Below are 6381 nucleotides of genomic sequence, written 5' to 3'. Positions count from 1 at the left end.
AAAATCTGGCAACAGTAGGTGCTAGATAAATGATTCAATCATTACAAACAGATCAATAGGTTTTTATTAAGTGCCAGTGAGGCTCCTGGCACTATCTCTGATGGGCCAGGGACAAAGACAAAACCAAAGGTGGCCTTGCCTTCAAGACCTTTACTTACCTTTCCTTAGAGGAGAAGCTCATATGTGAATGTAACTGTAAGACAAATACAAAGCAGGTGTGAAATAACCTTGTAAGGGAAGGGACAGTGAGATAGAATTAATTACAGCTGATATTAATAGTAAATATTCTTCAGTATTAAATTGTTGGTAGTATATAGTAATAACAAACATTTATAGATTGTCTTAAGATTTCCAAAGAACTTAATAAATATTGCCTCTTACTCTCATGAGAGCCCTGCTATTCTGGTTTGATAGATGAGACAACTAAGGCGCAGAGAGGTTAAATGACTTACCTAGAGCTACTAGGAAGTGTCAGAGATTGGATTTAAACTTGGATCTGTCTTACTCCAGGCCCAGAACTCTATCCCCTGAACCACCTTGCTTCTCTATTATTAGTATTTGAGTATTACAGATGCCTTGGGGTCAGGTTTTAATTCTGCTTCTGAAATATATTGTGTGACTTTGGAGAAGTCATTTATTCTCAAGAAACTACCTGTGACTATAAATTGTTGAGCAGCTGCTGACCTCCATTGGTTTAGACAGTTTTTTAACTGGAGCTCCCTACAGCAATGGAATCATAGGCGAAGACAAAAAAATATAGATACAAAACAAATTCTACAATCATCACTTGGTGAGATTCTTTCTCCAGTCTCATGATAGAAGTGGGGTGAAGCAAGAATGATTTTCTCCATTTTATAGACAAAGATAAAAAAGGTACTGAAAGATAAAAATGGTACCAAGGACTTCCAGTCTTTTCTTTCCCATACCAGTGCTCATTCACTAAGTCTTAAGCTGAGCTTACTAAGAGACTGCTGGGGGTCAACCCAGTTCTTGGCTCTGAGTCAGATACTTCTTCCCCATGACCCTGTCTCAGAGTGGTGGTGGTGGTGGTGGTAGTGGTGGTGGGGAGTGGAGTCACAGAAGAGGAGACTGAAGAAGTTTGCTTAGAGTTCTCTTGTCCTGGGCATTGTGGGGGGCGGTGCTGCTGGCAGGAGGAGAGTTGTTGTGGTCTATGGCAATGAACCACAACTCTGGGACCCTGGATGTGAGTTCAATGCTGACTCTGCCTCTGCCTCCATGACCCTGGGAAAGTCACCTCACTAAAACTCTTTGGGTCTATTTCCTTCTATTAAAAAAAGGGAATTGGACTTGATGAACTTTAAGGGTTGCTCTTCACACTGATATTCTATGTTCTAAGAGCCCTCCCTCAGCCCTCCCTGACATTCCTTGTTCTAACGCCCTTTTAAATTTCATCTTTCTCTGTTCTAAGCCCCTTCCCAGCTCTGACAATCCATATCCTAAGACCCTTCCCCATATCTAACATTCCCTTTTCTAAGCCCCCTCCTAGTTTGACATTCTGTGTTCTAAGGCCCTTCCCAGCTCTGGCATTCTTTTCTTATGTTCTTCCTAGTTCTGAATCCCATTTTTTTGAGGTTTTCTATATTTCTCTATCCTGTGCTTATCAGAAAAGCTGTTGCTTATGGGTTAAACCCTATCCCAGACTGGGAAAGAGTGCATTAGGAATTCATAGCAGTGCCTGCCACCCAATTTTCCAGCTGAACGGTCCATCCTGCTCTCCACACTCCGATCTGGCCAGAGCTGGGTCTAATTGATATCAGAAGAATGGCAGCAATGAGGGGGACAGAAACTGACCTATTCTGGGGCCAGTGTTGGAGGAAGCTGGTTGGTGGAGGGGATGCAGATGAGTGATTCCTTGTGTCTGGTGTTCCAGAAACATATGGGAGCCCTGAGGGAGTGGAGAGCTAGGAGAGGGGAAGGGGCCAACTGGGGCAGCCCCACCAGCATAATAATAATAGGTCATATTTCTATAGAGTTACAAAACCCTTTCACAGCTGTGGTCTCTTGAATCTTTTAGGAGGGAGGAGAAAAATTAAAACTGCAGAACTGAAGAGGGGAAAGAAACATCTATAAGCATAGATTTATAACAAGAAATGACCTCTGGGGAAATTAGATCTCTCATTTTATGGATGTGGCAACTGAAACTAGAAAGAGAAAGTGGTTTATTTTTTCTGGGTCCTCTGAATCCAGAGTCTCTTGAAAGACCACTTAAGACCATAGAAATGATCTAATCTCCCTCTCCCATCCTCTTTCTTTTTTTAAACCAAACTTTAGGTAGTGAGGCAGTGTGGTAGTATAATAAGAAACTTGGACTTGGGTCCAGGAAGACTTAACATTAAATCTGGCTGAGTGACCTCAGGCAAGTGATGTTACCCCTTTAAGATTCAATTAATTCCTTCATAATATTGAAATATCTTTAACATAGACCTAAAGTTTTTTTGAATTTATTTAGAATTTTAATTTTTCTCACATGAAAAAACAATTTTAACATTTGTTTGAAAATCTGAGTTCCCTCTTTTTCCTCCCCCCCACTCACCACCCCCATTGAGAAGGTAATGTAAATGCAAAACATTTCTATAATAGTCATGTTGAAAGAAAACAGCAAAGGAAAAGAAATCCTCAAAAAAAATGAAGGATATTTTATTCTCTATTCAGACATTATGAGTTCTTTCTTTGGAGATAGATAGTATTTTTCATCATAAGTCTATCAGAGTTGTCTTGGATCACTGATCATTCGTAGCTGATCATTTGACAATATTACTATTGTATACAGCATATTTCCCTTTGTATCAGTTCATGTGAGTCTTTCAGGATTTTTCCAAGAGCATTCTGCTCATCATTTCTTACTGTACAGTAGTATTCTATCATATTCACATACCACAACTTGTTCAGTCATTCCCCAACTGATAGGCATCCCTTCAGTTTCCAATTCTTTGACACCAGAAAAGAGCCACTATAAATATTTTAGTATATATATATATATATATATATATATATATATATGTCCTTTTTCATTTTTAAAAAATCTCTTTTGGTATACAGAACTAGTAGTGATGTTGCTAGGTCAAAGGGTATGATTTTTATAGAGCTTTGGACATAGTTTCAAATTGTTCTACAGAATGTTGAATCAGTTCAGAACTCCACCAACAGTGCCTTTATATCTCATTTTTTCCCACATCTCCTCTAACATTTGCTATTTTCCTTTTCTGAACTATTAGTTAATCTAATATGTATGAGATAGTTCCTCAAAATTGTTTTAATTTGCATTTTCCCATCCATAGTAAGTTAAAGCTTTTTTATATGGTTATTAGATAGCTTTGATTACTTCCTTCATCTGAAAACAATTATCCTTTGATCATTTATCAATTAGGGAATGGCTCTCATTTTTATAAAATTGACTCAGTTTTTTATGTTTGAGAAGAAAATGAGCAATGAAGCAATTGCTTCAATTTTTTCACAGTATTGCTAATTGTATTTCCCCTCTATCCTATTTCCACTCCATCACTATTTATTCTATACTCCTTTCTTTCATCCTATTCCTTCTCAAAAGTGTTTTGACTCTGACTACCCTCTCCCCAAATCTTCCCTCCCTTCTCTCACCCTTCAGCCTTCTCTTATCCCCTTCCTTGTATGTTATTCCATCTTTGAGTCAATTTTGATGAGAATAAGATTCACTCACTCCCCTCCCATTTCCTCTTCCCCTCCACTGTAAAAGCTTTTTCTTGCCTCTTTAATGTGAGATAATTCACCGCTTTCTACCTCTCCCTTTTTCTTTCCCAGTTCTTAATTTTATTTTTTTAAGATATCATCCCTTCATATTTTACTCACACTTGTGCTCTCTTTCTCTATATACTCCTAAACTGCCCTTATACTGAGAAAGTTCTTATGAGTCACCATTAGGAATGTAAACCATGTAGGAATGTAAACAGTTAAATCTAATTAATTCCTTCATGATTTCCACTTCTTCTTTACCTTTTTGTACTTCTTTTGAGTCCTGTATTTGAAAGTCAAATTTTCTATTCAGTTCTGCTTTTTTCATCTAGGATGCTTGAAAGCCCTCTATGAATGCCCATTCCCCCCCCAGTTATACTGAGCTTTGCTAAATAGATGATTTGTGATTGTAATCTTAGCTTCTTTAGTCTCCAGAATATCATCTTCTAGACCCCTCAAATCTTTAATATAGAGGCTGGTAAATCTTGTGTTATACTGATTTGGAAGTTTTCATTTTGGAGTCTCAGGATCAGTGAATTCTGGTTCCAGATTATCAGGGAACTTTTCCATGATAATTTCTTTTTCTTTTCTTTTTCAAGGCAATGGGGTTAAGTGACTTGCCCAAGGTCACAGGGCTAGGTAATAAGTGTCTGGGGCTGAATTTGAATTCAAGTCCTCTGAGTTCAGGGCTGATACTCTATTCACTGCCCCTCCATGATAATTTCTTGAAAGATGATGTTCTTGACTTTCAGGTAGTCTAATACTTTATAGATTATTTATGCTAGATCTATTTTTCCTTTTCATTTGCTTTCCTAATGAGATATTTGACATTGTCTTCTATTTTTCATTCTTTTGTTTTTATTTATTTATTTTTTTGATTTCTCAGAAAGTGCTTAGTTTCCATTTGCTCAATTCTAATTTTTAAGGAATAATTATGGTCAATTCTATTTTTTTTAAGTTTTTTTTTTTTTTTTTTGCAAGGCAAATGGGGTTAAGAAGTGTCTGAGACCGGATTTGAACCCAGGTACTCCTGACTCCAAGGCCGTTGCTTTATCTACTATGCCACTTAGCTGCCCCGCAATTCTATTTTTTAAGGCATTTTTTTCCTTCAGTGAATTTTTGTGCCTCTTCTTCCATTTGATCAATTATACTTTATATGGCATTCTCCTCCTTGTAGCTCTTTTACCATTTGACCTAGTCTATTTTTTAAAAAATATTTTATTTATTTTGAGTTCTACAATTTTTTCCCTAATCTTACCTCCTTTCCTTCACCTCCCACAGAAGACAATTTGCCAGTCTCTACATTGTTTCCCTGGTATACATTGATCCAAATTGAGTGTGATGAGAGAGAAATCACATCCTTAAGGAAGAAACATAAAGTATAAAAGCAAGATCAGACAATAAGATACCAGTTTTTTCCCCTAAATTAAAGGGAATCGTCCTTGGTCTTTGTTCAAACTCCACAGTTCTTTCTCTGGATACAGACATGGGATTCTCCATCGTAGTCAGTACCAAATTGACCTAGTCTATTTTTAAGTTGTTATTTTCTTCAGTATTTTTTGTCTCCTTTACCAAATTTACTTGTTTTTCATGATTTTCTCTCATGCTTCTTCCCATTTTTTTCCTCTGCCTCTCTTACTTGATTTTCAAAATAATTTTTGAGCTCTTTCAATGGCCTGAGACCAATTCATATGTTTTCTTGGAGACTTTGAATGTAGGAACTTTGCCTTTTTTTACCTTCTTCTGACTATGTGTTATGATCTTCCTTGTTACTATAATAACTTTCTATGATCAAAATTTTTTCTTCTGCTTGCTTATTTTTTTAGTCCATTTATTAATTTTTAACTCTTTGTTAAAGGAGGGTTCTACTTCCAGGGTGGAGGACTCAGTGTCCCAAGCTTCAAGGATTTTGTACAGCTATTTTCAGAGATACTTCTAGGAACCTCTAAGTTTTTGGATTTTTTTCAAAGTGGTATGATTTAAGGAGAGGTGTATGTCTGTGAGCAACCACAAGCATTCTTTTTCTGTCCTAAAAATGTGAGGAGGGTCCCTCTTCCACTGTGACCCACAAACTCTGGTTCACAAATTCCTTCTTGCCACCCAAGATTGCAACCCAGTGCTACTAAAGAGATCATGATAGTCTCCTTCTGATCAGTTTTTGACCTTACCATCTATGGGTGAAAATTCAAGATGCAGCTACTTCCAATTCTTATTCAGGTTCCCCAGGCCTGCTCCCACTTTCTTGGAGGCTAGATGTCTATACTGTGCTCCACTCTCATCCAGATGCAACAGACCTTTCCTGATGACCTTTTAAGTTATTTTGGCAGGAAAATTATTACACCCTCTCATTTTATGAATTTGCTGTTCTAAGGAATTGTTTTATGGCTATTATTTAAAGGTGTTTGGGATTGAGGGAAGGAGGTTTAGTTACGCCTTTTCTCTAACATCTTCCTCTATGAGCTATTGAGAAAAAAGAACTTTGTAAATCTTTAGATACTAAATAAAAGCCTATTGTTCTTGGCCAACCTGATAATGAGTATCTCTGAAATGGTTGTGAATTCCAGGCCTTGGGATGAATCAACAATTATATGGGAACAAACACTGATCCAGTACAGGCAAACAATTGACCATATCTTTGGGGTAGCTACACTG

Source organism: Macrotis lagotis, chromosome 2 (assembly GCF_037893015.1).
Source record: "Macrotis lagotis isolate mMagLag1 chromosome 2, bilby.v1.9.chrom.fasta, whole genome shotgun sequence".
NCBI lineage: Eukaryota > Metazoa > Chordata > Mammalia > Peramelemorphia > Peramelidae > Macrotis > Macrotis lagotis.
Note: the sequence above shows the minus strand (reverse complement) of the source record.